The sequence below is a fragment of the Melanaphis sacchari genome, unplaced genomic scaffold, assembly GCF_002803265.2.
Source record: "Melanaphis sacchari strain LSU unplaced genomic scaffold, SCAv2.0 Contig13_pilon_pilon, whole genome shotgun sequence".
NCBI classification, from domain to species: domain Eukaryota; kingdom Metazoa; phylum Arthropoda; class Insecta; order Hemiptera; family Aphididae; genus Melanaphis; species Melanaphis sacchari.
The window spans coordinates 2,555,586-2,577,683 of NW_020270588.1; positions in this window are offsets into that span (position 1 = coordinate 2,555,586).

Genomic DNA, 22,098 nt, shown 5'->3' on the forward strand with positions numbered 1-22,098 from the left:
AACCCGTCGTAACCGAATACGCTCTGTCGCGTAACGATAAAACTACTTAGGTAGCATATTATATGTATATTTTATATACATCGTATTTATTTACTAATATATTTTCGATGATAATAACACAATAATAATGACGACGTATGTCGATTTTTATGTTAGATTTGTGAGGACAAAAAATAAAAGTCATAAAAATTTGATTCTTAAGTAAATTATTATACTGCATAACAATTATTAGAAGGAAGTTTATATAGATTTTATAGACATAAGGATAGGAAAAAATAAAACAATTTGTAGAATAAAATTATTATATAAAAGTTAACACATTTTAATTACATATATTACAACTATTTTAATAATATTTATATTTTTTTAATAATACTAAATTGTAAGTAAAAGGTAGGATACATTAAAATTCTTATTTTATTTGATAGAAGGTTACTATGTAAGCTAGTTTTTTATAATTAACATATTTTATATATGTATATATTTATATTTTTGTATTTCATAGTATATTCAATTACTGTTCTATTATATTTTCTCTATAATGTATTTATTTTACGTTAACTTAAAAAAAGTTGAATATAATATTCTAAAAATATCAACATTTTTCTTATTTTTATTTGTACTAAATGTATTTTAATTTTATACAGAGTTTATTTTATTATACTGTGAATGTATAAATTATATTTTTTCTTTATAAGTAACTTAGTACATGCCATTAATAATTGTAATTTAATTAAAGGTTATTTGTTAATTAAGAATAAGAACTAATATTTAAGTAGGTACTAAGTCATTTATGTTATTTTTTATAGTATTTAATGCTTAATCAAATAGAATTAAAAAAATTTTGTAGCTATTTAAGAGTTTTAATTTTATATAGGTAATCTACAAATGTAAAAATTATGAAGATTAAATTCAGACTGAAATGTCTAATAACCTTATAGTAAAGTCTTGTAAAATGTAAACGCCCTTGAAGATATTGTAATAACTCAAAAAAGGGAAATTAAAGTTATTATTTAAAATCATAAAGTAGCAGGATGAAAGGTATAAGCTTGATGTGGCCGGACTGACACAAGGGACACAAGCCTTGTATGGAAGTCCGGTATAAAGATTATTAAAAATACTTGATCTCGTGTTATTACACCGTTACACAGATTAGATAGTAACATAATCTGTATTAACAATTAGTATTTTAGACATGCACCTTACCTGATTCGCCGCAGTGAATACTTATAGTACGTTCCTCGGAGAAAGATATAAGGTGACACAAGTTACGATACGGTTTAAGGAAAATTTATGTTTAAATAAGAAAAACAACACTGATTTAACATAGAAAAAGAAAGAAGTCCAGTTGTCGCTCGCAGAATCTTGTGTGTAAGTCGTATGGTGGTTTGGGAAGAGCTCCATACAAGCTGCAAGTGCGCCTGCACTCATAATTTTGTCGGTGCTCATGCACTCGATAGTTTGACAAGATGAAATGTTCTCTCGGCAGTGCATGAGTACCGCTAACAAGGTGCATGAGCACCAAGCTCAATGATTACATGAGCACGCCGACAAAATTATGGTGCAGGCGCGCCAGACAAGCGGCAGGAGTGCCCAAAACCACCATGGACTTACAGCAAGATTCTGCGAGCGACGGACTTCTTTCTTTTCTATATTAAATCAGTATTATTTTCTTATTTAACATAACCTCTATTCCTCGATCTATACTACTGCTCGAAACTATATTCACTACTGTGTAAACACATCTAATATATTTTACTACTATCTGTATTCAACAATGGTTATTAGCAAACCACGATCTCGAGAACCTCCGAAAACAGGAGGAAGGTAATAACGAGATCAAGTATTTTCAATAATCTTATACCGGACTTACATACTGAGACTTGTCATCATCCATGAACCTCAAACCCTCTATCATACTAATATTTTATATTTAAACGTTAGTTACACTTGTTATTGGTGGCTTATAAACTTCAAATAAAATGAAATATTTGAAAATTCAATAATAAAACAATAATGCCATAGTATAAAAATATTAAATCATGAAAACCATTTTCCCAAAAATAGATGATCTTTTCAATAATTTAACAAAGCCATTCACATGAAAGATGATGATTTAATTAATATATTTTAACAAAAAAAATAATTTTTCTCTATAAACTGAGTTAACTAGTTTTATAATTTTTGTAGTACTTAAGTACCTATCAAAGTTAATTACATATTTGATTATGAGTTATTCGTTGTTAACATTTTAACTGTTTAATACAATGTATTTAAATCGTATATTTATTTAATACATTGTAATCTTATACCATAAACTATTAACTCATATTATAATTTTGCTTAAAATTTGTATTTATTCGTACATTTAAAAATAGATAACTAGATAGGTTTTAAGGAATTTTATTATATTATGATCAACAAAAAAATTAATCCTGATAAGAGAACAGTATCATCTATATTTTTTCTCTCAAAGTCAGTTGTTGTTGAATATTAAATAGTATTATAATAGATTTATTCATGAATATTTTTTCAAAATAACAAAAAAAAAAGAATAAATAAAAAATAACAGATGACACTATTCAACCTTACCTTATATAACCACCACTACTTTTGGTAAAAAATTTAAAAATATTATAAATGAGGTTATGTACTTTATTAAATTTAAGATTTATTATATATATATATATACATTACAACAAAGAAAATAATTGTTATAAATGACTAAAAATACATAAACACATAAATATATACATCAAAACATAGCCATAAATTTTATTATTACTTATAACTAAGAACATTGTTTTTTTATTTTTTTTAACTAAATTATTTATTATATAAATTATATATTTATCTAATAAAACATTTATTTAAATATTAAATTTAATTAATATATTTTTAGTATTTTACACGAAAAACAATGAATATACGTATGTATATTAATTTTATATACTTTTGTTCTGGCCACTTAGCTTTTAGTTAGACATTTTTTTTAGACCTAACTGCATCATACTTTATTATGTATTACTTTATCCCACTAACACATAGTATCCATGGAATTAACTATAGAACTAAAGTGTTAAAAAGAAAGAATGATTTCATTTAATACAGTGGATTTTTAGATATACAACGAGTTTCTAATTGAATGTTATTATGTTGATACTCAGTAAAGAGATAAATTAAAGATTAGAATTTTGATTTCTTAGAATATTTCAACTATTATAGTCGTACACTTTATTTCGAATACATTTTATACAACTAACTGAATAAACGCAAATAGGTCTGTTTCTACTTACCAATATAGTCACTTATTTTGACTGCGGCTTTACTATGAACGCCCTAAACTAGAAAAAAAAAATATAAAATTATTTTGTGAAAACATGTTTTTCAATATTAATATGATAACAATTGATCCATATCATAACAATTTATGTGAAGGAGATCGCAAAGTTGTAAAATGAAGATTAGATCGACAATGTTTTAAGCTCTCGGTAATGCAGACTTATAGAGATATTGAACAATATAATATATTGTTATTTTTTATTACAATTCATATGTATTTAATGATATTTGCAATGCGTAACAGGAAAATCTGTTTAAATATTACAATTGTAAATTAACAATAAAATATATCTATACATTTTCTGAAAAATTAATAACTGTAAAATTGTATCAATATTTTTAATTGATTTAGGTAGGAAGGCAACGTTTTCTGTATCGCAATTTCCCATTAAAAAAAAAGAAAAAAACAAATGTATTTCTGGGTAGCTTATATTTCCAGTGATTTGATTACCAATTTATATCTATGCATTGAGAAATCAATAATTATAATTTATAAACATATTTTAATTCAAACTGACAACAATTTTCTAAAAGTGTCTTTAAAAATATATAACTTTCATTTTTTTTTTTTTTTTTGTTTCTCAAATATTATTTTGATTACAGAGACATGAGTTTTAAATTGTTTTTTACAGGTAGGTATTGATAATTTCAACAGCAGGTATAGATGGCTTACAAATATATTATAACAATAAAACTTTTTACGATTATAGATATGACTTAATTTTATAATAGCTTGCCTACTGTTGTTTTGTTTGAAAATACGTTGGTGTTTTAGAGAAAATGTCGGCAGTGCTTGCTGTTCCATTTATGAAATTAAATTTTATAACAGTTAGCGAAACAATTAAAAATAATACCGATTCGATACACATAACTATATATGCAAACAAACGCACACACACATAATATATGGATTAATAAATCTCACTCGTAGACCGTTACAAAGCGGTATATTAACAATAATATGGTCTTATTTGAGCGCAATATTTTTTCTACGTATATTACGTATATTTTATCTTAATATATATAATTTTATGTACCTACACGTCCATGACACGGTGGCATGACTGGTTAACAACGTAGGTACCATAATTTAATATGTTTGTTGTATTTCCTTAAAAATAATAACAGTGTTATACATAATAATTATATGCGTTATATACTTATATAAATATATGCTCTGTGTTGACAAATAGAATACTACAGCTCCAAATATGATAGAAGTGACGTCATAAGGTTATCTGTTGATTATATATAATTTTATTTAAAGATGTTCATCTTAAAGATATTTTGTAAATTATAAATAAAAAGTTAGCTTTTTTATATCATTGTTTAGCTTTCATCGCTTTATTGTTGACTTTAACTGTACAAAGTATGTAGTAGTTTATTTTAGTATTTTTCCAAAGACTATTTACCTCATAGTTGACGAACTTCTTATCTTTTGCTCACGCCTGAACCTTCCTTACTATACCAGTTGAGTTATATGTTTTGGGGCGTATTTTCTCAAAAACACTTTAACCCGTAAGTTTTACGTAATGAACGAAAAAAAAAAACTATACGTTTAAAGCACAGGCAGGTACAATAAAAATGGTATTCGTAATGAAAAGTTAACAAAAAACGTTTTGACTACCGAGTCATGCGTGTTTGTGCTATGCAAATTTTACTGTAAATATAGTTCTTATATAGTTTTAAACTACCAAATATAAAACACGTGCCTATATTAACTATTTAGGCTGATTATTTTATTCAAAATAGCAATTTCTTAGCTCAAATATTATTAAATATATATATTTATTATTTTGTTTACTATTTAAAGTGTAAACATTGTACGACACAATATTTTTGAAAATAAATTATATTTTTATATTTTGATTATTATTAATTTTTTTTCACATCTTTAAAGATAAATTTAATTTTTAATAAAATTTTATGAATTTAATTTGCTATTGAATTTTCCTATATATCGACATTTTTTCTTACACAATAGTCTGTTGGGGAATATGAATTTGACAATAAATTTACTCTTTCAAAATGAAATATTCACTTTGTATACATGAAAATAAATATACTTACAAATTTCAAAAATTACTATTCGTTTAAGTTTTATAGTTTACTTGATAATTTGTTGTTAAAACACCCAAGAAGTTAGTCATTGATTTTAATTTTTTATTATTAATTATACTCAGTATAATTTTGAACATACTTTGTATACATATAATTTAATTTTTTTTTATAATAATAAGTAAAGCTAGATTTTAATTTCTTTTAGTTGTATGAATATTTAATGTAGCATAATAATAAGTAATGTTTATACTTATATGGGGTATTGATATGCAAAACTACTGTATAAAAAACAAATTGTGTCATTAAAATTGTGGGATGATTTTTCAACCACGCAATTAGATATGCAATTTAAATAATGCTATAACTATAAAAGAACCTTTTTTTTAAGTAGTAAAAATTGTATCTTTAAGCTGAGTAATAGATATGTGTATTAATATAAACTAGGTAAAATGTATTTTTATTTTCAAAAAGCCATATTAAATTTTTCATAGTATATTGCAGTGTCAGGTTAATTTCCATTACTTTCCAAAACTATTTTGCTTTTATAATTCTAATAAATTATTATTGAAAATTCTTAACTATATAGATTCGCTTCTACTTTATACAATTATAATTTTTATTATAATTTTTTTCAATTTAAAATATTGAAATTAAACTATAAGCAATGCTGAAAATAAGCAATTGTATACTTTCTATTCTTAATAACCATAATATTGTCGCACTTATGGAAATATACAAGGTATAAGGCTTAATGTATTAAAAAATCGTTACCTAATTGAAGAAGAATATAAAAAACACCACCACAGGGATATGCCCTGAATTATTATTTTGAATTTTTAAATAACAAAACATACAATTATTTATATACTATGTGGTTTATTTATCTGTAAGATACCAGTTTAGTACAACAGTATTGTATGTAGTAAACATAAATTATAATAATATCATATCATCTCAATGACAGAATTGATTAATGCAATATCGACTACAACGATAATACTATTAAAATAGTTTCAAAGTTAAAACCTTACAGTAAATAAGATCTGGAGTTGAAAAAAAATAACAATTTATCAATATATTATATTTATAGAACTTATATGTATATATATATATATATATACATAAATATAAAATGTAGAGAAGTCCGCATTAGAAATAGGCATATAGCTTATGTTTTACATTTTTACATGATATTATATATAACACACTGGTTTATTACGTAGGTAGTATGATATGGACTTGCATAATGCATTATTATAAATCATTATTATTGATGTGGCAATATGGAAATCAAGCGTCTGATATGAAAAAAAAAAAAAAACAATAGACAACAATTGAGTTTAGAAAAAGGAAAAGAACATACGGCATCTAATAATAATATTTCAGTAATATTGCTTTTAAAAAATAAACGAAGTTTTAGAATGTTTATTTCATGCATAAGCTCTTCGTTCCAAATCTAATATAAATTGTTTTTTTTTATTTTATTTTTTTAATTAGTAGTTAATGGAGTTAAAAATATTTAAATATTTAATTTTTTTTTTTTATATATTATTATATAGAAAGTTACCTGATTCTACCTGTAATTGCACCCGTCTTCAAGATTATTAATGTAGCCCTCAAAAAAACGTTAATTGAAAATCAAGGTCTGCTGGTATGTTTTTTGTTATACAAACAAATGTATTGTAATAAATTAATGAATTTGAAGACAAAAAAATAATAATGTAATTTATTTTTGGTAATACCATCGAATTATATTAAATCGTTCTATAATTAAAACAAAGTAGGTACTTCAATATTTTAAACTAAAAAAAAGGGATTAAAATAATTTTTTTTTAACATAAATTAATAATTTCCGAATGCCAATAAAGTTGTAAATGGGTGCATAAATATTCAATCAACAATTAAAATATTGTATACATGTACCTACTATAATATATAATTTGATTAAAAGACAATATTACTTAGATGAAATTTAATATTGACATAAAAAAATTAAATACTTATTCTCATCTGCATTAAGTTATAAAATATAATCAAATTGTTTTAAAATCAATTAAAATATCAGAAATGCTCTTTTGCGTATTTAATTATAATATTGTTGTAATATTTATAAAATTCAATACATTTCCAATGACAGTGTTTTTTCAAAGTGAAACGTTTTGAAACAACAGTCTTTGCATTCAATATTCATTTATTTAAATTAATATTACAATATTTTTGCTCTTTAAGACGAATTCTAGCACCATGATAATACGTAATTACGAAAGAATAATAATAATTAATAAACGTCAATTTTGTGAAATTACAAAAAAAAAATATAAAAAGTATAAGTGATGTTTAGATCAATATTATAGGTGCGCTATTGAAATACGTCTCATTTAAAATGACTTTTGTTATCTTAATTTTATATTTTCTGTATGGAATTGTATGAATAATCATTATAATGTTATAAGTCGTTGTGTGTATCTAGTATCTACCGTCCTACTCACATGCTTGGCGGAACTATATGTGCGCAGAATTTTATTTCAATCATGTCCAATACCGAAGCATATTATGTACACAACGTGCTCTGGATATTCTTCTACTCAAAAATCGTAATTTACTTGTTAATTTGTACAAATTAATTTTCTATTCGCGTAGCAAATGCAAACCACCGATAGTAAAAATGCGTTTAGTAAATTGAATCCACTAAATAAACAATATTGTTGTTTTAGAAAAAAAAAGAAAGACAGAAAAATATGCAACGAAGTGGAACATTTGTACGCCTCAGAAATAAATTTAGGGCGCTATAGATTTTCATTATATGTGCGTTTATGATAATAATTTTTGTACATGTACCTACGGCATCGGATGATTAGTGCACTGATTACCCGTTAAATCGAAATCAATTCATGGTAAATTATTAACACTGTATGATCACAAGAATATCAGCAAGTTTCGGTTACAGAATAATATTATTATATGTCACGGGTCTTATAACCGGATCGAGGATTACGTCGAATACCGGAAAAGCGTGCCCAATTGGAAGAACGGCGACAAGTCGGCTATAATATTATATTAATTGAATGTAGGTGTTTAATTTACCGTTCCACCGACGTGCTCTCTCGTTGAGTGCACGCTCAGTGCAATGTTATTTACTATGACTTGACAAGATGGGTTGGAATTTATTATTATTATTTTTTTTTTTTTTTTTTTTATTATACATAATATATTATCTGCGCTTCTAAAATAATATTACGTCCGTATTCTCATAATGTATTTTCACTCGGCCGTGCATCGACGATTTTTGTCGACGCATCACAATATCGTATAGGTCGACATGATGCATATAGCAATGTATTCTATTTTCATTCGTTTGCCGTTCACTACACATCTAAATAAAACGGACGAATGTAGTCGTAAAAAAACTCTTATCCCAATATAAAATGTGTACTATTATACCCAAATCGTTGATGCAGTGTTTGCACACGATTTGGTAGCGTCGAATTCGACGCGATGACCGTGGGAACACGATGGCACTCATCCGCGGACCATGTTACAACAGCTATAGTAAAATATAATATTGTCATCGTGTGATGTGTGATTTGGTCTCTTCGTTCGCGTAATATGACTAAACGATTGATAGTTTAATATTATATAAAAATAATAGTGTGATTTATCGAATGTGTTAGTATACAAAACGAATATACCTAATATGCGTGACACGCTGTTGCCTAATTATTATCGCCGTCGTTTGTGTGCAAAAAAAATGGTAATTGAGTTGTTTGTATAGGTACATAGATTAATATATTGTCATCCATTCCGTCATGAAAAACACTAAAATATGCTATGGGTTATATTATAATATTGTCATAATATATCACCGCAGAGACGCAATGCGATGTGATCGCGAGCCAAACAAGAAATCCGATTTCCATTAAAACATTACAACATAATAATAATTTGGTGGTAAATATGTGGCTGCATTTAATAATAATACAACAAAGATATTAATATATTATAAATATATATATATATATATATATATATATATATAAGTATATTATACATAGAGATATAATATGTTTTTAAACATATAACACACTAATCAAAGTGGTCGTTAGATAATTATTACTGTATATTACTGTATATAGTATGCTAAACGTTCTATGAATGTATATATTATATATTATTATTATGTGGACATAGATATGCTACTCGTTGTATGCCGTTTCGACTCTATGCTATTTGTAAGTACGCGTAAACGCGAATGTGATATGCTCGCCTTTAAACATTGTGTATTATTATTATTATATATATGAATGCATATACTTGTACAATAGTAATAATAACACATTACACGCGGTCCTGTGCTATGGTTGATTTATGTAGATACGAGTTATAAATTATAAAATTTATGTGTGTAATATTATACATACATGGATATGTGAGAATGTATATAGTATACATTTTACACGCGTGCGTAAGCGTATGTATATACTGTAAACGCGTGCATTATATCCTGCAAAGTATCGCCGAATTGCAGACGTAGCTAGAACGAGTTAGAAAATTCTGTCTTTTTGAATAAATCACGTCCATAAATAATGAAAAGTTTAAAAGTTTTCGAAACCTTTAAAAATAATCCGACGTTTTGCGTTCCTACGCATGGTTTGCCGAACCACGCATTAAGAGGTTTAGTAATATGTCCCTTTGTAAAAATATGAATTTTTTAGTATTACACCCTTAAATTACTTTTTAAAACCATAGGCATATCCAAATTTTGATATCAAGTGTTTTAAAATATTCCAAAGTTGATTAAAAAAAAAAATGTACCTATTAGAGTGTATTTATTTCAAAAAAATTTAAAAAATAAATAAATATTAACTACTTGTAGTAATTAGTTGTAAGTCTTATTAGTTATTACTTATTACATATAAACTAATGTTATAAATATTTAAAACATAAACTTTAAAATGTCCTCATTATTTTACAATTATTACCAATTATCATTATTATTATTATTATTGTGTTTACAACAATACATAATAATAAAATTAACGATGAATTTTTATCACAATCTTATTCCGTTTACATTTTACTTTATTGCCCTTGATTTTGCTATAATTACACAATAATGAATTGTGTTTTTAAAAATTATTTTACTAGATTAAAATATTTAAGGATTGTTAAGTAAAGTAAATGTAAATGATTTTGTATTTTGTGATACTTATTTTATTATTATGTTTTTATAATTAAATACTTTTAACTTAAAAAACACGGCGATCAAAATATTAAATGAATCTTTTAGAACTTAACAATATAATTAATTAACAAAAAAGACATCAAATAAGTGTTAATAAAGCACGTTCAAAAGTTAGCAATCAGAAATACTCGTTTACAGCACATTTACGCTCAAAAATTAATTTAATTAAAGATACCTATATCAGCCTTTACGGTTTAAGTATTATAATAGTTGTATAAAACTAAAATTAAAAAAATGTATTTTAAAGGTATGAGATGTGTTAAATATTATGTACGCCTGTAATTCTTTATGGAGAACAAAGATATTTATATTTTTTGAAGATTGTAGTACATGTCAGATTGTTGAAGTCAGACACTGTAAATGACAGTTTCGTGTGCAAACATGATACTGTATTACAACATAATTTACTTATTGTGCACTACAATAAAGTGTTATAGAGCGACATTATCATGTCACAGCGACACAATGTAGGATTAAATTTACTTAGTTACTTTTAACTTCGATAACGACAATATACAGTCACTATGGACACTATGTTCTAGTACAACTTCATCGAAACAAGCATGACCACTGCCCTTACGGGTGGACGGGGCTAGAGGATACTAAGTCGACCAAGATATTTAGAACAAATAAATTTGTTTATATAATCACCTAATATTTTTAAAATATAATTTAAATATTTGCTTTCTCTCTTTGAATCACTCGAAACTTATTACGTCTGCCTTTAATAAAACAAATCTTGTGTCGTTAACTATCATGTTAAAGTGAATTGACACATTATTAAACGAACAACTGTGAATATTATTTGGTTAGTATATTGTATTTTTTTATGAATATTTCAATTTTTATGTAACAAAAATACACATAAACATGAATATCGATTTTAATTTTAAGTTTGTCAATAGACTCTCGGGACTGGTCTGCAGGTTAACAATGCCAATATATTAGGTAAATCGACCAACATACATACGTATATTTTAGTTATGGACATAATAAATAATGATAAAGGGGCATATTATCCAATGATAGATTACAAACCATTGACAGTTAATACATCAATAGATGCAATTTAATTTACAAAATCGATCCAAACAACAACTATTGGTTAAATACAAAATAATTTAAATAATAAAAGTTCACATTATTATACCATCATATCTTAAATTGTTATTTAATAATTATTTTTCATCTTACACATTCGTTTCTCAGAGACGACGGCAGTTCGGTCGCAAACGACTCGTATTGTACTATTATATTATAATATTACAGGTAGTATTGTTACCGCCACCGCCGCCGCCGCCGTATTGTCTGCATACTATTACGATTGTTACAATATTACTATAACAATCATTCCATACGTTGGTACAAGATTACTATCGTTGATCCCGTCGCGTTCATTATACACGCGATGCGCCGCCTAAACAGCGGCCAAACGAATTTTCGTCTTTGTCGCCGACTGTTAATTATTCAGATTTTTTGGACGGTAATAGTAATTATTACGCGACGACGGCATTTCATAGATATATCGTGTGCGTGTAATGAAAGGGACGGTATAACTTATTTATTGTAGTACGTCCATATTATACATAATAATATAAACTATAATATAATTACAATAATATTATTATGCGCGAACACACGTAATTTAATTGTCAAGTAACAATAATAATAAATAATGATGTACCTACCTATCTAGCAACCACACACGAAGCGTTATTTTGAACAATAATATTATAAATAATATTAGTATGTGTCGTCGTCGTCGTCGTAGTCGTCGAGAGCAAGCAGTTGTCGGCTGCCATTACGACGACGACGCGGATAGTCGAAGGCTGTATGGCGGGCATGTAGGTTTGACAGATACAATCGCGTCTGTTTCATGCGCGCGTTTAATTAACATTATGTTTTTTTTTCTCTATTATATAGTATAGGTGTACGTTAAAAAACAAATGCGTCCCAGAGAATGAAAATGATAATATCATGTGTGTGGTGGACTTGTTACGAGACGGTCAGAAAAATACACAATGTAGTCGTTTTAATAATAATAAATAATATTAATATTATCATGTGTGGACAATGTGATTTTTATTTTTACCTTTATTCAAATTTTTACCCGAAACACCGGCTGACGTTAACTGTTGCAACTCCATAGTTATTCGTACCTATGTAAAAATCGTATAGCAATAATATTAATAATTATGATTGTTTTAAATTGTATTATTATACGAGTATTAGATACCCCACAATCGTTTTCCATAGGTAGTGAGACGGTCCATTGTACCACAATCTCAAAATGGCCATTACAGTTTTAATTTTTTTTCATGTAATTGTTAATTTATTCTTTTAAATCCAATTACGTGAATTAAAATAATAATAATACAACCGCAAGAAATGAACTATTATTGTCCGAAATCAAATGTGATCACAATAGGTTATCGATAATAATATAATATGTTCATTATTATTTTATTTTAGATATTTTAAAATAGTGTCTAATGACAAGTGAACATTATTATGAAATAAGCTTGTGTATATTGTCCATTTAGGATCGTTTTTTTATTCACTTCAGTCGATAAATTTGTAACCACCTACAATGTCTCCACACGAACAAAAAAAATAATAAATATTGTTATTTTAAGCGCAATAGTTACTACGACGGTTTCATAATATAGTTTATGTTTTTAATAGTCCACTGTCCAGCCTATAGTTTTATAGTCTATTCGATTTATTAACAAACAACTCGTATCACTTTCTCACTATCCGTAGGAACAAAACTTTTGATTTTTCATAGTTTTTAATCGCTTAAAACTTTGGCGGTAGGCAAAGATCTTTCCAAATATATATATATATTTTTTGAGGGGGACGGGGTTTTTAAAAATTAAGTATCATAGAGGTATATGAGAACTTTTACTTCTACGTTTCCATCTGTCTTATAAATTCAATATTTTTTTTTTTTTTTTTTTAAGGAACTAACTTTTTTATACGTTAACGAAACTAACCAAATTTAATAGAATAAATTAAATATTAATGAAACTACAGTATTACATTTTTAAACTACCAGTTTTCTTAAACCATGGTATAAGTCATATGAAAATTATTAAGATATTGCAATTTTGAACCGTACACGTAAAAAATTCAATAAGTATGTTTTCCATATCACGAATTTTAAACCAAATTAAACATCTCAAGTTTAATTTAGTTCAAAATTTTAACTATTAATTTAAAATTCAGTAAAATTTAAAAAAATAAATATAATTTCATCATAAGATTTACCATATCATTTTCTTTATATATTTTAAGTTTTATTTGCAAAAAATAATTAATTTTTATACGCATTTTATGTTTGTATTTTCTATGTTTTAAAAATTATTTGTAGATAATTGTCAAGATATCAAGTATGGAAATCGTTTTATATCGAATAAAAGTAATTAAAGGTAAGTAAGTTTTTTAAATCTTTAAAATAAATTTTATACTTTGGCATGTTGACATTTTTAGTCAAATTTAAATAATCAATCTTAATTAATTAAGCTAATAATTCCAAAAAACTGATCAATATTTTCATTTTTTCCCAAATTTTTGAAAAATTATTGAAAATTTATCTAAAGATAGGTTAGGTTAGGATGCATTTTTATATATCTGAAAACGTGTAAACAGAATGAAAGAAGAAGAAGAAATAAATTTCTTTTTAACATCAACAGATCTCTTTTATCAGATTTTAAAATAATAATTTAAAATTTAAATTATTATTTTAAATTTTAAATGATTACTTGATGTAAATTTAATTTAGACATGTAAAATAGGTATTATTTTTTGTTTTTTGAGGATATTTTCTTTGAGTACCTTTTTTTTCTCTTGGTGGCGCTAAGCTTGTGTAATCCCGATTTTCATCTACGATTTTTATGTATCTCCCATACAAGCATTTTCTTACATAGATGAAGAAAATATTCTAGCAACACCGAAAAATAACATTGATGTAAACTAAGTAATAATTTCACCAAGAAATTAGTTTACGTTAACATTTAGACTTTAAAATATTATGTTTATGTTGATTGTATTGAAATTTAGTAGTAGGTCTTACGATAAAAATCAAGATTTTCAGTCACCGCTAAATGCAGTGTAATGGTACACAAAAAATAGTTTTTGGTTGGTTCGTAGAAACAAGGAAGAGAGAGAGATCGTGAGCAGAATAACTATTGTACAAATGTAATAGTATACGCAAATTGAATGTAACGACGCCACTGGTTAGATGCTCAGCGTTTTCGAATTACAGCGACTTTAGCTGTCTAGCCCCTTACAAATACGCTGTTTCGAGGGGTTATATTATATAGGTATTTTTTTTTGTTTTTGTTTTGTCTGCGTGCGATGTGTATCTGTGCGCGTTGTGTACCGAATAATCATTAGTGAGCGTGAACCCGTAATAATTACTACCCGCATACATTATGTCCTGTATGTACGCGCAAGATCTCGTCGTTAAGGCGACGAAACAACAATAATTATTATAGTAATATTATTATTATATCAGCTAATAGACAAAATTGTACGCCTGACAACGATGTGAATACCTACTTCTATAGGTGTTCGAATCCTAATTAATATCTATTTGTCGTACATAGACAATATTATAACAATATGTAAATATCATTATTTATACAACTATTGATCCGTTGTTTGCTATTAATTCGCCAAGAATATTAAAACTACATAAAAATAAAAATAAAATGTAATATATTTAAGGATCTGAACTTAACGTGATCACATAATACCTATTCCACTTTCTGTACTGCCAAATAATATAATTTTGGTAATTATTTTGTAGTTTACACGAATATTTATATCAAAATAAATAAACAAAACTAACGCATTAAATCAAAATATAGACAGTTATTAAATGGTAGGTATACGTGCAGCATTAATACGTAATAATTTAAAAAAAAAAAACAAATTACGTCCTGTAACATTTGATAAAGTCTTTCACGCAGTGACGCAATCGCCACAATCGTTCGCATTTATATAGCATCGTGTCACTACGCTGTCATGAAATACTACAATGTCGTTTTATTTGATTATTTTTTTATTTTTTTTTTTTGGTCGGGGTGGAAACTAAAAAATGTTTAACCTAACAGCCAACAACGGTTATAATTGTGCGCGCACTATACCGTATACATACGACATAATAATATTATATTATAATGGCATTGCAATGCTTAAAACATAATGTAATATACATAATATTATATTATTGTTGGTACGTTTTGTTAAATTACAAGACCACCGAAAGGGGCGCCGCAATGTGTGCGGTCCGCTGCAGCGGGTCTAGGCGGCATGTGTCGGTGTCATCTCCGGTCTAACGATTATACTACCAGAGTTGACGAAATTAAGTAGCTCCATGTTGCTGTGTAATTTTGTTTTTTTGTTTCACCCGTCACCCTTTTATTACTCGTCGACCGCGGTGTATATGCATCATGTGGGTTATATTATACCTATACATAATAGGTATGCAGGACCTTACGTTAAGGACCGCCCCGTGGGAACTGCCTGCAATAAGATCAACCTGCGCATCGTATTTTCATGAATAATAATAATAATAATAATAATAATAATAATAATAATAATAATAATATGCTATTAATATATACGAGCACCTATAAAGGCGCGTGTTCGCAGACACGCATGCATACATTTTTATGAATTTTATATATATTGTAATATTATATCATATATAATAAATGTCTTACGATGGTTATGGTTTAAAAATAAGCTTGATGTGCTATAATATGAGTTAGAACAATAAAAAAAAAAAGAAAAATTCAAAATTGAACATATTATTTATTATTATATTCGTTTAATATTCATAAAAACTGTATAAGGTATAGATATACAAACGGCAGTTGTTATATTATTTACATGACTTTAAAACTATTATGATTTATTAAGTGGGCTCATTATAATTAATTAAATACAAATAATATAATACTGTATTATAGTCACTTATATAGGTGCGTGGGTGTGTAATTCGACGAATATTATAGGAACGGAAAAAACACTTGGGAACTTCGTCCAATGGTTGAGCATCCGTAAAAAATAAAATAAACGATATTTTTTCTATTATTATTATTATTATTATTATTAATGTTAATAATCCAAATAATAACAATACAATATAATATAGTCTTCACTATAGGAAAAATTCATAATCACCTGCAATATTGACATAAAAAATATTATAATTATATGCATAGAACCTACGTAAATTTACAACTTACGAAGAGCTTCATAGAAAAAAAAATCCATAACCTATTTCAATAAAGGCACGTACGTGGCCTCGTGTCATTTTTTAAAAGCGGAATAACATAAGCGTACTATACACTTATGTAAAAAAAATAGTTGTGGCTTATCAAATGTTGAACGACTTTTGATGTGTAAAAAAATTGTTTTATTTTTTATCTGTACAATTTAATCATGTGTTCAATTCATAGAAGAAAATAACTATACAAATACTTCTTATATAAGAAGCTTAGAATATTTGTAGTTGTATTTCACGGAAAATGAAATTATAGAAGTTACCAAATTTTCTAAACATATACCGTGTGTAGTAATATAAAATAAATACTTACAATTTTGCTTGCTGTCCTACAATCGATTTCGAATCGTTTATTTTATAAATTACAAATTATAAATGTGCAATATTTGCAGAGTATCTTCAGTAAGACTGTTAATATACAAGTGACAGGTGGCAGTGGCACAAATGGAACACCCACAGTTTGTATTTAATGGTTCACAAATGTTTTAATCCAAAGTATATGAATAATTCATCATATTTAAAAAAAAAAAAAACAATGAATATTCCACTTCAAATCATAGTATTTGTGTATAATATAATATATATATTATTATTTTAAACATAATAAAGTATGAAACATTTAGATAAACTTTTGCAGTTTTGTATGCGTTGTTATCTTCGAAAAATACGACTTCCTTACAACGATGTTGTGAAAACGATTGGTGTGTTATTTTTTGAAATCTTAAAAACACTAACTAACGTCTTATGTTTTTAAGTAGGTGTAATTTACTTGTTGATTGTCTCTGGCAATATGATTTCCTTCCAGTTGAGTAACTTTTTTTCATTGTACTCATGCAAATATTAACTCGTTACAATGGTGTAATACAGAAATATGACAATGTCTCTTAGAAATGGACACCTTTCAAATATTTCAATTCAAGTTATTCAAAATATCCAATCTAAATTCAAGTCCTAAAATCGTTTTGTTAGGTATTCATTATTATTCTATACTTTGAATTAGGTAGGTACTATGTTTATAGCTGTCTACAGGTAGGATAGAACATACAATTTTCAAGCCCGTTATAGTGGGTTTATTACAATATATTATTACCTATTATAATAACATCATAAATTCGGACAAGATAAAGTTTTAATCGCTTAACAATGCTTTATTATTCAGATATATTGTTTTATAAGTAAAAATGTATTGCAATTCGTATAATTTACGATTCCAAACCTTGAAGCTAAAATTAATGTGTTGTAGTTTTTAAAAAGTGTTTAAAATAAAATAATAGGAAATCGAACAATATTGCATTAATATATTATTAATATATTATTTATATATATATTGCATATACTGCAAAATCGGAAAACTGCTTTGCTGTATTGTAGATTTGAGTGGTGCGGTTCATCATTAAGTAAGTTTCTGTAATAGATGTACTTAATTTTAATTAAATGATAAAATTATTGTATATAAAAAACCATTACAAGTGAAGACATCTGCTAGCCATTTATATGAATATTTTATTGCTATTAGTAAGTTCATTTTTCTATAGTACTATTGTAGATTTAAATAAAGTTTTCAATGAAAAACCTCGTAATTTCTAATATTTATAGCTATTATAAGTCAAACCTAACGTATAACTGTGAAGTTGTTATAAAGGGTTTTGGTATAAATATCTTAGAAATTGTCTGAATATTTTTAAAATGTGTAAATTAAATACATGGAATAATGAAATCAATTTTGAATATCGAACAAAAAATAATTTTGAAATTATAACGATATATTTAAAATTATTATTTTTCAATAAAATATCTAATTTTATCAAAATTAATTTAAATTCCTATGAAAAAGTTGTATATTTTTTTATTTAAAATAGTTAGATTTTTGTAAGAAAATTTTTGAAAAAAGTGGTATGCATTAAATACCCAAGCTTTTGAAAATATTATTAATTTTTAACAATTATATAATTATAATACTAATACCTTCAATACTCTACTCACTCAAAGTCCAATAGCTTTTGATAACCTTGCACAGTATTTATATTTAGTTTAAATATATAAAAAAAAATGTCGTAAAAATCGATTAAAGACACGTATGCAATATAGGTAGGGTATCTAGGTATTAGGTATCATCGCATGTTACTATTTCGTCTCGACGCTTGCGTTTTATAAATATAATATAAACGAGGCCACGTGAGAGAGTGCAACGTTTCTCGCTTGACATAACTCATGAAAATATTATACATGTATATTTATTACGAGATGTAGTGTAGATTGAGTTGTAGTGCATAATAACAGTAATTTTTTGACTACAGAGCTGATCTCTCCAATACTTATTACAATACTTGGATAAACACTTTAGCCGCAGTAGCATAGTTGATAGGAACACACGACATACTATTTACATATTGGACGATCATGGTTGGAATTTCGTATTGGATATCTACTAGATTATAGCAGTGAGTCGGTTTGGTTGAACAGTGTTTAAATTTTTTTCAAGAAAATTTAGACAAATAACTAAAAATATAAATAACGATTACTCAAATTATCAACTGTTACAAAACATTGGTCTTCAAAATGAAGCTTAAAACAGTGCAGATATGAAAAAAAATCAAACAAACTTATAATTTTCATAAACTACCACTAACCTTCATCAACTTTGTTTCATATTCATTATTAATAGTATATAATATTTATACATATAATTAATTATCCAACAATTTATTTAAAACTTATAGCACTGTTTTTTATTATATATACACTTTTGATAACTTGAATATTGCTAGTGATGACTACAACGCCAAACAGTTATTATGAGGTTGTACTTCCAATTATCAAAGATGAAAATATCCATGATCTACATTTAATGATTGATGTTATACATTTTGCTTTTCCTTCAGGTCAAACTTATTTGTTACTTATTATGTGTAAACGCGAACAAAAACTCGGGTATAACCTATTTCTTCGTATTATTCATAAACTGAATGTTTGTTTTCTTTGATTTATTCACTGATCGTTCATCTATAATTTTAACGTTTGAAAAGCACCTAGATCAAACGCTAAAATCTGTTTCATGGATGAACTAGGTAAGATTTAAAGTCAATACAGACTTGAACGTTTTCATTAAATCAAATAAAGACATTTAAGTTTCCACTGTTAAATAGTTAACTTTATAAAAAAAATATTTAAAGTAAAAAAACGTTAAAAACTTAATTAGATCTTATAAACCCATTATTTTATTGCTGATTTCTCTGAACTCTTTGAGGCTATTTACTTTAAAAGAATTCAATCAATTATACAAGTTGAATAAATTATTTTAAATACTTAATTAAATATATATTTTACGCATTCAATAATGTATTATATATTATATTTAAAAATTACAAAAATGTTATGATATTTATATAAAATATTCGTAGCAACTAACAACACTAATTTGGTTACCTTTTCTGATAACACAGCTTAACTGTAAACCAATAAGACTATCAGTGCAACACGTAATTTCTCCAAGAACACCTAGTCTAAAAACACTATTCCACGAAATTCATTGAATATATTATACTTAATAAAATAATTATATTACTCTTGCAAAAAATGAAACCAGATATCTTAAAAGAAAATCTGATTAACCTATAAACCTCATATTCAAGCCAAGATAGAAATAGCTAATTCTATATTCCATATTATTCGTTCTCTTCTAAAATTAAAATTAACTTCGAAACCAAACTACTTCTATAGAAAAACATATTTATCCATGTGGTATATAAAATGAGGCCCATCCAAACTATCCATTAATCGCTCAATTCAAGCCTTTAAAAACATATAACTCCATGTAATTACTATTAAATGATGGTACGATAATTTATTTGTGTTACACATATCACAATAATTATAAAAAAACCTACAAATAATTATAACAATAATTTAAAAAAAAATAGCGAATGAACAAAGATTTATTCAAAAATAACCTTTAATGCTAACTCTTTAATAATAATAAAAAAATAAATATTTCGTATTTTTGTTTAAAAACACAATAGATATAAATTAAAATAGTTCAAGACAACATCACTTCATCATAGGAGTATAGAACTCATACAAACCTCATATTATTTATTACCTACTTGTTAGTTGATAGTAGATATTCATAGTTCTAGAATGGCTATATATCTAGCCTTTTTTGATTGAAGTCTATTATATTTCACCGCGTGGTAATATCAATATAAACATATACGTTTTTTCAGTTTAGAATTTTATACATGATAATAACTGAGTATAATACGAGCCAGTATTATAATACCGAGTTTGTTTATTACTTTTTAAATTTATTGCATGAGTAGATGTTTTACATTATGTTACAAAAGTAACCATAATTGTTCATTTATTTTAAACTCATCATCTTTGCAATCAACGTATTAAGTACAGTATAGCTAATAAACATGTAAATGTTATGAAAAATATAATTTTATATTATAAGTATAAACACTTTCAGTTTCCTCTATAGCACTTACTACATCAATATAATTATTATTATTTTTTCATGAAAATCGTGTTTTTGAAATATTATTGAGTCAATCAGAATACATTTTTTAAATATAAATTGAACTCGTACAGAAAATTCTATTATTATTGTTGTTATTAAACTGAATCAGCGTACCTACGTGAAAGGATTCTCATTCGATTAATGCAGTGAAATATATTTCAATAGGGAAATACAAAATCTGGTTGGTTTTGTAAATACATACATTATATAGTAATGCCATTAACAATAAAACACTCAAATTAAAATAAAAAAATCAATTTTCAGAGTTGGCTTTGGTTTAAGATAATGCGTTTCATGAATTTACTGGACTATGATATTATAATGTATGTAAAAAAATATTTGTGTTATATATTACATACTTCTCACATGATATTAGGGCTTATAACATAACGATATTGATAATATGCCTACTTATAAATTATGTGAAATTTATGATAATTTTTTGGTAATAAATAATATTTCATAAACCAAAACAATAAAGTTTTGGTAAGCAATGTCAAGTCGGTATATTTCCATATTGTATTAATAATATAATTTAATAATATTGCATGCGCTTGGTACATTTATGGTTTAGTTGTAATAAACTATGAGTACGTTTAAAATAAATTATAATATTATTTTCAATCTGGTGTA